Consider the following 15217-nt stretch of genomic DNA (forward strand, 5'->3'; position numbering starts at 1 on the left):
TCTCTCTGTCTTGTGTGTCTCTCTATCTGTGTCAAATAAATAAATAAAATCTTAAAACAAAACAAAAAAACAGCATGGACGAAAGAGGTGGCTGACTACACATGAGTAAGAGGAAATCAACAAAAAATTTAACAAGTTAAATTCGTGGGCTCACATGTCAGTTTCGAATAGCTGGAGACTATTCCAGACATGGGAGAGTTGTACTCACAGTAAGCTTTCTTCCATAGGCCTTCCTCTGAGGTTCTGAGGAAGAGTGGGAGCAGGGCAGGAAATGGGGGAGGGCTTTCCTCCTCCAAGGTGGTGGTGCCAGCACGCAGGACTTGGTAAGGCAGCTGCTGAGGGAAGGCAAAAAGCCTCAGCTGCTTCTGCAATCCTCTTATAAACCAAAGCCTTAAGCCCCTGGGGAAGGGGCAACGGAGTCTTGCTTCGGGGGAGCGATAAAAGCAAAACTCACCTGCTTCTGGGTGAGGAGTCAAAACCTTTTTGCCCTTCTTTAACACAGCCAAAGATCCATTGCTTCAGTGAGTAAGAACAGAAGCAAAATCCCTCTATCCCAACGGGAAAGCAGGAAACAATCATGGGCTGAAGATTCAAGCAAGGGTCTGGTCTCCGGGGTGGGTGGGGGAGGGCAAGAAACTTGGGCCACCCCAAACCAACCACAGATAGAAGGCAGAATTTGGCTTTCAGAGGGAGTGGGGAGAAAGCCTCACTCTTGCCCTCGGGATGTTGTCTAAGACTAAAGCAGAACCTGGATAACAGACACACACATCCTCAGCCCACCCCCACTGCGTGTCCTGCCCCTTCAGGAGCCTACCAGCACATGGCAAGCAACAGCGGTCCATTGCTGATGGAGGGGCAGGCATGTGGGGATGGCTGAGAAGCTGAGGGCAGAGCAGGAACCCAGAAAAACCCTCTGAAACCCCAGTCCCTGCTCTAAGCAGCCCACTACCGAGGAATTCAAAGACTGACATACGGAGGTAATGGTGGGAACGACAAACCCCAAACCCTACCTGATTCTTAACTCGACTGATTGAACCCCACAGACCAACCGAAGAGGCATGCCCACTTCCAGCCATAAATACCATTTACCTCAGTCTCCGCTCTTTACACAGGATGGGTATTCAGTACAAATTTATGAAACATACATGAAAAGGCAAGAAAGAAAAAAAAACCCAAACCATCGTCAAAAGATAAATCAACAGAACCAGACTCCCAGATGACAGATTTTGGAACTATTGGGTAGGGACCTTAAAATAATAATGACTAATATGTTAATGGGTCTAGTAAGAAAGGGTGGGCAACTTGCAGGAACATATGGAGAGTCTCGGCAGAGACATGGAAACTATTAAGAAAGTTAGATGGAAATGCTAGCAATAAAAAACTTGGTATCAGAGATGAATTCCTTCAACAAGATATTCCATAGGCAGGCACAGCTGAGGAAAAAAAGCAATGAACTTGAGAAAGGTCAATAGAAATCATCCAAGCAGAAACACAAAGACAAAAAGGAGTAGGAGTAAGAAAAGAAAAAAGAAAACCAAGCCTCCGAGATTGGTGGGAAAATACCAAACAGTCTAATATATGTGCCATTTGAGTCCCAGAAAGTGAAGAAGGAGCTCATGGGGCAGAACTATTTGAAGAGATAATGGTTACATCACGAATAAGGATGTGGCACTGAAGGCACAGAGAGATGGATGTGGGAAGCATGAAGGGAAGAGCCACCGGAACTTGGCATCCGAGTGGAAGGAAGCATGAGGGAATAAGAAGGGGGAGCATGGGGTGGCTGGGTGGCTCAGTGGGTTAAGCCTCTGCCTTCGGCTCAGGTCATAATCCGAGGGTCCTGGGATCGAGCCCCACATCGGGCTTTCTGCTCAGCGGGGAGGCTGCTTCTCCTCTCTCTCTGCCTGCCTCTCTGCCTACTTGTGATCTCTGCCTGTCAAATAATTAAATAAAATCTTAAAAAAAAAAAAAAAAAGGGGAGCATGGCACTTGGGTTTGGTCGTGGCAGGTGGTTAGCAAGTGGTGGTGCAGGGATGGCCAGCCTGGCTTAGCCCTCTGCAGAGCCTGTGCTCCGTGGGTGGGCAGACTGGAGCGACACTGGGTGGACCTCTGCTTCTTTATGCCCCACCCACCCCTGGGAGGCTGTGCTAAGGCTCGGTGCACTGGCTGCCTTAAGTCAACTTGTGGCTAAGAGGTATACCCCTTTCCCCACCCACCTATCCCAAGTGCTTCATGTCACAGATTGTTCTGAGGTAAAGGTCTTCTCTTCCAAGGCGGGCTTTCCTCTCTTCATGATGACCTGATCCACTTAAAAAAAAAAAAACAGTTCTTTTGCAGAGAAGCAAGGAGGGAGGACGCAGTGGTGGGTGAGAGGGATGGGAGTGCACAGGAAAAGGAGATGGGCTCTGCAGAGTTTACGAGATTTTTATTATTACCATCCCCCCTTTTTTAGAACTAGGCTCCACACCCAACATGAGGCTTGAGCTCCCAACCCCGAGATCAAGAGCTGCCGCTCTACCCACTGAGCCAGTCACGCACCCTGAGTTTTGAGGCATTTTAAAGAATAGGGCCACTTTTGGCTTTCTATCCTTTGTCCTTTTTGGATGAGGTTATCCACTGGTAACTCGGCAGAAGCCAAGGTACAGTGTGATCTTCAGCAGAGTGACCAAATGAATCGTGAGGTCTGGGAGACAGGATGGAGGGTGTAGGCTGGATAAGGGCACAGTAGCGTAAATTCATGGTTGTTTAAACAACCATCTAAAAACTATGCTTGTTGATTGATAAACTCACATGATGCTGGTTTCTTCTTCTTTTTTCTCCTTCTCCTCCCCCTACCCCTTCCTCTTCTCCCCTCCTCTTCTTCTTCTTCCCCTCTTCTTTTTTTTTTTTTCCTCCTCCTCCTTCTTCCTTCCTCTGCTCAGCTCAACATTTCTATTTTTATTTTTTAAATATTTTACTTATTTATCTGACACACAGAGAGAGAGCACAAGCAGGGGGAGTGGCAGGCAGACGGAGAGGAAGAAGGAGGCTCTGTTGATCAAGGAGTCCAATGCAGCTCTTGATCCCAGGACCCTGGCATCATGACCTTAGCCAAAGGCTTAATCATCTGAGCCACACAGGGGTCCCAACATTTTTAAAAAATATGTATTTATTTGAGAGAGAGAGAGAGAGAGAGAGAGAAAGTGCGAGCGCAGGGGGAGGGGCATGGAGAGGGAGAGAATTCTGAAGCAGAATTCCTGCTGAGCATGGAGCCCCAACTGGGGCTTGATCCCAGGACCCTGAGATCATGAGCCTAAATCAAAAGTTGGACACTTAACCGACTGACCCACCCAGCTAAACATTTTTATTAATGATTTGGATAAGTGCATAGAAGACATCTTTACAAAAAATGAGAGGATAGGTAATTGACTAGGCAACAGAATCAGACCCTAAAGTTTTTTTTATAGACTGCAATAATGGGACAAAGTATGAAATCAAATAGGGATAAATAGGAAGCTCTTCATTTCGGATAAAAAAAAATTTACTCCACAATTAGAAGACAACTACTATGTACTAGTTTGTTCTAGTGACATAAGCCACACTCAGTCTAGATTAAGCCCTAGAGGGATATTGATTGGGAAGGACAAAAGTAGAGCAGGCCTCAAATTCAACTGGATCCAAGGACTTGGGTAGTGTCTTCAGTCTCCTCTTTCTTTCACTCTTAACTTTTCTCTATTTCTTCATGTGTAGGTAGCTATAGCAGGTAGAAACCTGGGAGTTCTATACATCATCTCAGTTTAGCAAATCCAGCCTTTCCTACTCCATATAATAAATCCAAGGAAAGGACTCTGATTGGCCAACCTGGGTTACATGCTCATTGAACCAAGTGCTGTGACCAGGGACAGGATATTTTCATTGGCTGAGCCTAGGTCATGGGCCCAAACCTATGGCTAGAGGCACAGAGTGCTGTGGTTGGCAATCCCACCAGAACCATTTGAGAATGGGAAGTGGGGAGAGTGCTGCTACCTGCAGAAAAGCACAAGGGATGCTGAGAAACCAAAACAACAGATGTTCAGTGTCTTTACAGTCCAGTTGAGTCAGTAGTGTTGTATATCTGCCAACATTTGTAATTCTAGGAATCGATAGTAGAAATGTACTTAGTGCTCTAACAGTGTAAGAATACACCCTGCACTGGCCACCTGACTCTGAAGCATCATCTGGGTACTAGGAAAGAGAAACACTGACAAACTCATGTTGCTGCCTGGAGGAGGGATCCAGACTAAGGAGGCTCAGAAGACCATCTCATTTAAAGAAAGGTCAAGGCAATACAATGTGGACTGGAAAGAGAAGATACAATAGACATAGTTGGCCTTCAAATATTTGGAGGAGTCTTGAGTAGAAAAATGAAACAGTGACATACAACAGACAAACTGGACCATTGTGGGTAAGTTTCAGGGAGGTCAATTACCATTCCTTATAAGGTAAATTTTCAAAAAGCTGTCTAAGAATTGAAAAGGCTGCCTTGTAAAAGGTAGTAAATTCCCTGTCATTGGAAGGGTTCAGTCAGGCATCAGAGATGTTGTAAAGAGGATTCCTGTATATCACAGAAAGTTGGATCAGGTGACCTCTAAGGTCCTTTCCAGTTATGAAAGTCTATGGTTGGGCACCTGGGTGGCTCAGTTGGTTAAGCAACTGCCTTCTGCTCAGGTCATGATCCTGGAGTCCAGGGATTGAGTCCCACATTGGGCTCCCTGCTTGGCGGGGAGTCTGCTTCTCCCTCTGACCTCTCCCTTCTCATGCTCGCTTTCTCTCTCTCAAATAAAGTCTTAAAAAAAAAGTCTATGGCTGTCCTTTGGAGACCTACAGGTATTTGCTGCTAGTAAGTCAGCTTTGGACTCCCCAAAATCTGGGAGGGAGAGCTGGTGAGCTCTTTTCCCTCTCTAGATGATAATGACCCCTTCCAATCAGTCAGATGCAGAGCCCTCCAACAATTCTTATCTTAGCCCAGCCCCGTGGGGCAGACTCTCCAGCGGGGAGGATCACAGAAAGGCAGTCCTTGTGCTATTTCATGTCCTCTGAACACCTATCACGAGACAAGGACTGGGATGTAGGCAGTTTATTTTAGGGAGCAGGCAGGAGTAAGGGAATAAGGAGAATGAGACAGGATAGGGTATACTGAGTGGTTCATTGTGGGTAGTTATGGCTCAGTTCTCCTGGGAATCTCTCTGGGGAGCCTTAAAGATCACAGCTCCGAAGACCCTCATTAAATGATGGGGAAATCTGGGCTCTAATTCTACTAGCATCTATCCCTCAGTGTTGAGGTTTGTCGTTTGGGAGTGTTAAGCTCCTGCTACTTCCAAGGTGCCCTGCAGAGGCTGAGAAAAGCCTCCCACAGAGGAGAGGGATGGTCTACTTGCATTCCTGGACCTAATTCCTTTTTTTTTTTTTCTTAAAGATTTTATTTATTCAGAGAGAACAAAAGAGAGAGAGAGAGAGAGCACAGAGAGAGAAGAAGAAGCAGGCTTCCTGCTGAGCAGGGAGCCCAATGTGGGACTCCATCTCAGGACCCTGGGAATCATGACCTGAGCAGACGCTCATGAGTCACCCAGGTGTGTCCCCCCCCACCCACAGACCCAATTCCAAACAGGAGTGGGTGGGTGGGTGGGGTTCTCACATACCAGCAGGATGTCCAAGAATTCAACTCAATTCTATCCCTATCTACCCAGAAATTGTAGCAGATTCCACAGGGTAAGGGTTCAGTCCCCCAAGACTGTCCTCCACCCCCCACTTCAGATGCCAGTCACAAGCCCCAGGCTGTCATTTGTGCTTGTGACCAACTGCCAAAGATTGGAGTCTCCAGCCACCTCCTCCTTAGGTTCAATTAATTTGCTAGAGCAGCTCCCAGAACTCAGGGAACCACTTTACATTTTTTAAAAAATTTATTTGACAGATATCACAAGTAGGCAGAGAGGCAGGCAGGAAGAGAGAGACGGGGAAGCAGGCTCTCTGCTGAGCAAAGAGCCCAATGTGAGGCTCAATCCCAGGACCCTGGGATCACGACCCAAGCCGAAGCCAGAGGCTTTAACTCACTGAGCCACCCAGGCGCCCCACATTTATCAGTTTATTAAAGGATGTGATAAAGAACACAAACCAATAGTCAAGATGAAGAGAAACATAAGGGAAAGTAGGGGAAAGGGCCTGAAGCTTCCATGCCCCCTCTAGACACACTACTCTCCACGGCCTCTGCGTGTTCACCATCTCAGAAGCTCCCCAACCCAGTCCTCTAGGGTTATTCTGGAGGCTTCACTGCATAGTCACGATTGAGTCCCTGGCCATTGGCTGATTCAGCCTATAGCCCCTCTCCCCTCCCAGGAGGTTCCCACCCTCTAATCATGTAGTTGTTCCCCCTGGCAACCAGCCCTTGCCTTTGGGGTGGGGTGGAAAGTCCTTCAGTAATAACAAGACATTTCTTTCACTTTTCTGACTCTGATATGTTTTCAGAGACTGTGGATGAACACCAAAGATAATCTGGGAAATATACTGTTGTCATTGGAATGACCAAGTATACATGTCTTATAAATCAGTACAATACAGATGGGAAGGCGCGAGCATGCCTGGAAACTGTCCACCACAGCTGCAGCTGGACACAGAGGTAGGCTGAAGGGATGTGGGGCAGGACGCCACCAGCATTTGCCCTGGTCCCTTTCCCACCCAGCCCAGGACCTGACACGGACAGCAGAGGCACTCTGATTTTCGCGCTCTAGCCTCTGTGGCCCAGTGGGCTCTCCTGGTTGGCTAAATCGGCAGAGCCTTGTCTGATGCCCATCCATAGCTCTCTTGGGTTGTAGTCTCCCTTCTGGGCTGAGCTCCCTCACTGCACTGTCTGGGCTGAGGGCGCCAGGGCACTGGGCTCTCCAGGCTGCCACCTGTTCTATTCTACACCCACATGTGAGCTTGGGACATGATGACATTAGGGACATTGGCTGCATTGTTCACTCTACGATGGTCAAGGCCAGAAGTGGTTAAAAGCTGGAGGGAATCCAAGTTTCTCTGCTGATGGCCTATTATTTCTTAAGAAGCTAAGGCTAAGAATGACCCAGAACTCAAAGACCCTGAGAGACCTCACCCAAAGCCTTGGAGACACCTCAAAGATGGGAAATCAGTGCACTAATGTTAGAGGCAGAATTCCTGGCCAGCATGGAGGACCAATCTGGGTTGGTCTGTGACTCCAGTTACCACTCCTCCAGCCTACTTGGTCAGAGTTCTGAAACCCTTCTCTCCGGTTCCTCTCTCTCCCTTGCCCCCACATTCCTGAGTCGGACTCACTGTCTGTCATGTTAGTTATCTCCCACCAGGGGGCGACATCACCTCTGATGGTCGCACCCAGCACTCCCTAATTTGGCCTCACTTCTTGCCATCCCTGCTCAGTGCTCTGATACCCATTTCACCCCCTGGGAGAAGGGAGGCCGAGCTGTGGGTATTTATGGTGAGTTTGGGGTGAAATGGAACCAAGGGTCTCCCTATGGCAAGGAGGGGGTGGGTGTGGGTGTGTGTTGGGGCGGGGTTCGATTTTACCGTCCTTAGCTTAGGGCAAGGCAAATGGCTGGCAAATGTTATCCAGCCAGAGGAAGAGCCTGGCCAGCAAATAGACTGAAACCCACCTGTGATGTCAGAGAGATGAGACAAAACACTGGCTTCCCACCTGGCTCAGGGCAAGGCACTTTCCTGGGATGGGAGCGGGGAAGGGTGGGCTGACTCCTCTCACACCTGTCCCATCTTCCCTCTCTTCCTCCCTCAGGCCCTCTCCATTGCTCTTCAGTGAGGGCCCTTCTCCCCCTGTGTCTCTCGTTGTCTGTTTCTGTCTCAGACTCTGTTGTGCTTTGTTCATCAGCCCTCAGTTCCGTGTCGCCGAGGCTCTGAGACTCCGTCAACCATCTCACTTTTTTTTTTGCTTCTTCACATTCTCTGGGTCCCTAAATACACTTTATTTCTCTTTGTCCAAGAGACGGTGCCTGCCTCTGACTCGGCCTGTTTTTCTGTCTGTCCATCTGTCCATGTTCCCAGAAGCCCTTTAACTCCCGAACGGAGTAGCTTTTCTGAGAGCGGAGCCTGGGACAGCGGCCACCCCACATGCGGAGCAGAGGTGGCTAAGGACATTTCCAGCCCAGCAGTCGTCATGGCAACAGCCAGGGCGGGCCAGGCAGGGAACTGCCGAACCACGTGGGCTTGACCTTTCTGCGGGTGTCACGTTTGAGCGGGAGCTGGGGAAAAACAGCAACAACTGCTTCTCTCTGGCCCAGCCCTCGGCCTTCCAGGCTGGGCTGAAAGGAGAGAGGGAGAGAGGAAGAGAGTCGAACCGGGACAGCTGGCCACAGGGTGAGAGGAGAGATGTGCCAGCCAGAGCCATCTAGAGAAACCGCGGGAGAGAGGGGCGAGAGCACAGGCACGCACACACAGCTGCAGGTTGTCACCAAGACTCCCACTGTGAACTGACCTGTGGAGGGCACCAGACATCATTCCTGGAGGCTCCGCTCGCCCTTCGCCAGTCTCGGCTCTGGGTAGGTGGTTGCAAAGGTCAGTTAGAGCTCCCCTCCAGACGCCTTCGGATCACATGTCACTTTTTCCATATTGCAAAGGCTTCTATTGCTCCAAGGAAAATATGCTAAAAGAAAAAAGAGCCAAATGATTCTTTCAAAAATAGAAATATTATAAATGCAAAAGTCCAAAGAAAGACACTCAAAATAAAAGGCATTCTAATCCTCCCTCTCCTTTTCCTGGCTCTGAAGGTCCCTCCACAGTTGCTTCACAGGCCTGCCAGGTGAGCAAGGAAAGAAGAGGCTGGGTCCCCAAGGGCACAAGGAGGACTGCCAGATTTTTGGTAGCCCGACTGTGATGGGAGCTTGGACTCACAACACTCCTCCCTACCCATACACACCCGTCCTGCTCCTCATCTTTTCCCTATGGGGCAGACACACAGGCTGTCCATCATAGCTGCAGCTGGACACAGGACCAGGAAGGGGTGTCCATGGTCATCCTATTAACCTACTTCAAGAGAGAGGTAGGTGAAGGGTACAGGGCAGCCTCAGGTTAGATCCAGAGAGAACACAGCTTGCCTATGGATCTCATTTCTACACTTTCAAGCTATGGCCATGCAAGAAATCTCAAGCCTTCTGGGAAACACTGCTATGGAAAACAAGAACCACCAATTGAGAACAAAAAAAAAAAAAAAAAAAAAAAAAAAGGTCTACATGCAGGAAATATATGAAGGGGGCATTCACCAGCCAAGAGGTGGGTGATGACTTAACATACCAGCATTCCAGCCTTCTTCTATTCATCAGTCAACCCAAAATCCCCTTGGAGAATGGCCCTTGAGCACTCAGATAAGAGAAGGGGAAGTCTTGGGATACTTGGCAGGAGAGGGCACGGCCGACCAAGTGGGCATAAGTTAACATGCTTCCTAAAGGCTATTTGAAATGAGTCCTGATTATGTATGGTTGAAAGTGGTCAGAATGTTACCAAAGATCCAGCAGTTGTGAGGCTAACCTCTTTTTCTCTGACTCAAAGGTTTGTGTGATGGACCTCTGTTTGCAAGCTGATTGACATAACCTCCTAGTTCTGTCCCTATAGAATTATCAGTGACTCTTCCTGCCCCTTTCCTGGAGACAGAGTAGGTTCTGGGAACCTTTGGGTACCTGGGACTACAGAGCACGGCCAGAGGGCAAGAGGTGGGTGCCTGGCTGCCCCACATGAGGGCCAGGCTCCAGCCTTGCACACATGCACAGCACTATCCCTCTTCCCCTGCGGCAACTGTGTCCAGGGCCTTTTTCTTCTGCCTAAGCCCTTCCCTCTAGCTCTGCCTTTTCTCCATCAATCCCCTCAACTCACCCCTGGTCCCCCTCCTGCTCAGCACCTGTGGCTGGGACAGCGTCCCAGGGATTTCCCCCCACCCCCTTGGGCAGTTTTGGAGCATCAGCACACGAAGTGGTGTAAACTGGGGAATGTGAGTCAGACTGGCAATTGCTCCTGCCAGGCCTGACGCCCCTAGAATCCATCCCTTCTCTTTCCACTCATGCTCTGGGCCAGGCCTGCCTCAGTTTTGGGATCTGGAGGCTCACTGTGCTAAGACAGGCTATCTACTCTTTCATGCCCCTGCCTTTGCTCGCTCCACTCCCTTGGTCAAAAATTTCTTTCCTGGTGAATCCGTGTTCTGCTTCAAGACTCAGCTCTAGTGCTACCTTACATGTAGAGCTCTCCTCAGTCTACCCCAGGCTACTCTGTTTCCCTTAGAATTTGTTCTCACCACTCTCAGAGCAGTCGTACGTCTGTTTCCACATCTGCCTCCCCACGGGAGGGTGTGCTGGAATGGGCTGGATTGTACTGATCTGTGGAGCCCCAGAACTTGGCTCAGTGTTGCTCACTGAGTATTTGTGATTGCTGTTGGCCCTCCTCCAGAGTAGACCCGCTGGTGTAAGGTGAGCCAGAGAAGGTCTCAGACTCCCTAGAAGCATGGCAATGAGTACTGGGTGGCATGGGTCATGCTGCCCCTTACTTGCTAGACCACAGCCCCGTCGTGACCCAGGTCTTACAGTGCCAGCCTGGTTGCAAGACAGGGTACTTCTCACCTCTGGTAAGTCCACAGCTTTGGCCCACTGGCATCCCATGGGACAGAGAAGCAACACCTGGCTAGCATCTGGATCCTTGGGCAGATAAGTCCCATAGTTATTCCCTCGTCCTTTGGCTTTACTGACTCCCCTTGCTGCACTAGACAGAGCCCTGGAGAGTGGGCTCAGAGCAGGAAGAGAGGGCTGGAGGCATCCTTCCTGTCCTCCTCCCTCTCCCTCCTCCTGGCTGGCTGCAGCTGTGCTGTGTGATGGGGAACTGAGCACAGTCTTAATTACCGCTCAGCCCTGCTCATTAGTGCCTCTGGAAGGCAGAGAAGCCCCGAGTTAGGATGTCTCGATCAGAGTGGAGGCCAGGGCCCCAGCTTTCCTGGGTGGTTGCTAGTCCCATTTTTCAGGGGTTGGGTCTTTGTGACTGTGGATCCCTTTTTGGGCCTCCTGGAGCCGGAGAGAAGAGAAGGAAGGACAGGCCCCCTCAGGGGCTCTCGCTCATGTGTACGGAGCATCACAGGGACAACATATGGTGGAACATGTGAAACTCCAGTGCCATCAGAGAAAAATGAACAAATGATTAAATAAATCAAATGTGCTCAAATCCAGCACACTGATGACTTACCTGCCTTTGGAGGGACTTAAGCAAGGAGCTGGGTGCATTGTTCAATTTTTTTTTTTTTTTTGGCAGTGAAATGGAATAAAGAACTGTAAAGTGCTGAACACCGAACAAAAGAGAAGCTGAGTGAAGGAGAGGAGGGGTGGGTCCTGGAAATTATAAATGAAAAGGCCCCGTACAATATCTGGGAAAAGTCCTTTACAATGCCAAATTGTAAACACCCTAGAAGATGATATGAGATAATACATATGAAAGCACTTTTTGAACTGTAAAGGGCTTTGGAAATAGAAGGTATTATTAGGTAATATTTCTGCTCAGTGCAGACTATAGAACAGATGCTGTGGGGAGGCTGGAGATTTATGATAATGACTCATCACCCACAAGGCACTCACACAGTTTAGGCTGTTTCATTTAATTAGTCGTTGCCTCTCATATACACTACTGTGGAAGGCTTCGAAAGGGCCTCCCCACCTCCACCTTCTCGCTAGTTCCATTCATTTTATATGCCACCGCCAGGTTAATTTTCCTGATGTGGAGCTCTCATCAGATACTTGCAATGATCCTCTCGCCCACTTCACAGAGCTTGGAGACCTCGGCTTCGCAGTCAAGATTCTCCATGCTCTGGTCCCACATGGCTCTCCCAACCTGATTTCCCTCCTTCCACCCTGAAGATGTAGATCCAGGGAGATCAAGTCCCTTTGCCAACACCACACAGACACAAAGTGGCAGATCCCCAGATCAAGCCATCAAACCCCGGACACCCGACTCCAAAACCATCGCTCTTTCTAGCCCATCACCTTTTCCCTCGGATGGATAAGATGCAACGAAGGTCTTTCCCACACAGAGCTTTTTCTCTTTGGAAAAAAATTCCCTCAGGACAAATTCCCAGGAGTGGGATTACCAGGTCAAAAGATATTACTATTTTTATGGTTGCATGAATTGACATATGCTCGGCCAAAGGGCTGAGCTGATTTATATTTTAGTCGGTGATAAATACACGCAACTTTCACCAGACCCTCCTTGCCACTGGGTAACCTTTGAATAGACTGCTTCTTAAATAAGGTATTTCTTTGTTCTAGTTTGAGTTTCTTTGACTATCAAGGTGGAATATTTTCCATAACTCTATTTACTATGTGTACCTTATTATGTACAGATTATGTGTTCATATGTATGGCTCATATAATTATTAAAGTCTCTCCATATATCAGAAACTGCAACTCGATAAAAAGAAAAAGGAAAGGCAATCTTTAAGAGCAGGTATGGTTGGCTCTGTGAGATCAACAAAGTCATGTAAATAAGCTGTACCTTGAGTGAATCTGTAAAACAGAGTTGAGGTCAACTGATTTAAAATACAGTCAGCAATTAAAGGGAGCACTTTGGAGAAGGCATTTCCTGACTGAGTCAATACTTTTCCTGACCCCTGTCATGTGTCATAACACTAACACCCACTACTTAATTTCCAAGTCACTTTGGTGAATACACATTTGTCCTGAAACAGCAATGCTTTATTTTTTTATGATGCATTAAAAATTATTTCATTTTTGACAAGGTCATGTATACACACAATACAAAGGTCAAAAGATACAAAAGGATAGAGCGCGAAAACAACATCCCCTTCCTCCCCTGCCTTCTAATTGAGTTTCCCTCCCTGGGGACAGATGCTATTCCAAATTCCTTGTGTATCCTTCAGGGACATCCTATGCATATTTGAGCCTGTACATATATATTCTTAATGGAAATGATAACATCTGATATAGCATACAATATGGGCTGATCCGTACTTTTCTGTTTTGAGAACATACCCTATCAGTATACAGAAAGTTTAAGTACATTTTTAAAACTGGAATATTCAATGGATGTGCCCTACTCGAAGAAAACTCATTAAACAAAAATCTACATATATGAGGCAAAGTTTCAGGAGGTATTTGTTTTGCAACGAAGCCTCTATTTGTATAGAAATAAAAAACTGAGGTGACTGGGTGGTTCAGTTGGTTGAGCAACTGCCTTTGGCTCAGGTCATGATCCTGGAGTCCCAGGATGGAGTCCCGCATCAGGCTCCCAGCTCAGCAGGGAGTCTGCTTCTCCCTGTGACCCTTCCCCTTCTTATGCTCTCTGTCTCATTCGCTCTCTCTCAAATAAATAAATAAAATCTTAAAAAAAAAGAAATTTAGGGGCACGTAAGTGGTTCAGTGGGTTAAGCCTCTGCCTTCGGCTCGGGTTGTGATCCCAGGGTCCTCGGATTGAGCCCCACATCAGGCTCTCTGCTCAGCGGGGACCCTATTTCCTCCTCTTTCTCTCTGCCTACCTGTGATCTCTCTCTGTCAAATAAATAAATAAAATCTTAAAAAAAAAAGAAATTTAATATTAAGCCAACTCCATATATTTCAGTTATGATTTATTTCATCAATATTATGTTAATGTATTTATACAGAAATAGTCTATGAAAAACAAAAGCTGTTTAGCTTAGAAATTATTTACTAAGCAAATAAACTGTTAAAGATTATACTTTGGTCAAAATGACATATCCTGACCTGGTCAGAGAGTGTGATTATATATTTGAAGAAGTTGGTTCTATATTCATGTGATGAATTATAGGAGATGCCTTTGCCATTAAATTAATAATATTAAGATATAAAAATCAGTTGGTAATTGCTTAGGGTAGAGAGTAGGGGAAACTCACTGCACACGGATCTGAGGTAACAGAAATGTTCTGTACTTTGATTGGGATGGAATTAAAAGCGTGTATATATTTGTAAAAAAAAAAAAAAAGAGAATAAGTTGATTCTATATAATTCTTGTGTTTTTAAAAAAGATTTTATTTTATTTATTTGACAGAGTGAGAGAGAGAGTGGGAACACAACTGGGGGAGTGGGAGAGGGAGGAGGAGACATCCCCCTGAGCAGGGAGACCAACTTGGGGCTCGATCTTAGGACCCTGGGATCATGACCTGAGCTGAAGGCAAACGCTTAATGACTGAGCCACCCAGGTGCCCCTAATTCTTGTATTTTTAAAAAAAGATTTTATTTATTTATTTGAGAGACAGAGAGAGAGCACAAATGGGGGGAGGAGCAGAGGGAGAGGGACAAGGAGACTCGTGTTGAGGATGGAGCATGACACAGGGTTCAGATCCCACAACCCTGAGATCATGACGTGAGTGGACATCAAAAGTTGGATGCTTAACCTACTGAGCCACCAGGCGCCCCTGTGTAATTCTTGTATTTTAAAAAAACAAACAGACTCACAAATGTAATCATTCCAAATGTAACAATTCCACCTGTGCAGTTTTCAATCTGTTCAACAAACATCAACAGCTCCCAGCATAAAGGAAGGGCTCTCAGTGCTAGCTGACATGAGATGTGCAGTCCAGGGTTATCAAGACTTCTTGGTAGCGTCCAGCACACCAAGGCCCTGTGTCCTAACATGGCACAAGACTAGATTTCTGCCATGGATCGCATCAAAGGGTTGGGGTATGCTCTACAAATATCCCCAACTTTTTCTAATCACTGACCCTGGCGGGGGGCATCTATGGGTTTATTAAAAATTGTCCTGTGCTTTCAGCCTATGCCATCTTTATGGGTGTGAGTCTCATGTGTTTTCTACCTACTTGTAAAGCAGCTTTTATTGTTCGTGACGACCTTACTTTGGAGCAACTGAACTGGCACTCTTTGTGGGATGAGCCATTGTTCACCTATCTGTGTTTGGTATGAGCTTTTAAACTTTGATCTTCTCTCTCCTTGGGATTTATGTTCTCAGACTTAGAGACTTAGCTCTTCTAATGTCTGCTTTCTTTCTTTTCTTTTTTTTTTTTTTTAACACTATTTTATCTATTTATTCAACAGAGACACAGCGAGAGAGGAAACACAAGCAGGGAGAGTGGGAGAAGGAGAAGCAGACTACCACGGAGCAGAGAGTGCCGATGCAGGGCTCAGTCCGAAGGAGCCTAGGATCATGATTCAAGCCGAAGGCAGACACTTAACAACTGAGCCACGCAGGCGTCCCTAATGACTGCTTT

The 15217-nt window shown here is 47.2% G+C and overlaps 1 long non-coding RNA gene across 4 annotated transcripts in view; it reads right to left on the bottom strand.

The window, feature by feature from the left end:
• Window positions 1-15217, bottom strand: part of LOC309867155 — a 43077-nt gene that overhangs the window by 5173 nt on the left and 22687 nt on the right. For 2 of the 4 annotated variants that reach the window (XR_014313000.1, XR_014313001.1), the window contains exons 3-4: window positions 8471-8638; window positions 209-332 (exon numbers count right to left, since the gene is read on the bottom strand). This is a non-coding gene — a long non-coding RNA (uncharacterized lncRNA). Of the gene's footprint in view, window positions 1-208; window positions 336-8470; window positions 8639-15217 lie in introns of all 4 variants that reach the window. The other 2 variants (XR_014313002.1, XR_014312999.1) reach the window with 2 other exon arrangements.

This window comes from Mustela nivalis, assembly GCF_964662115.1.
Source record: "Mustela nivalis genome assembly, chromosome: 6".
NCBI lineage: Eukaryota > Metazoa > Chordata > Mammalia > Carnivora > Mustelidae > Mustela > Mustela nivalis.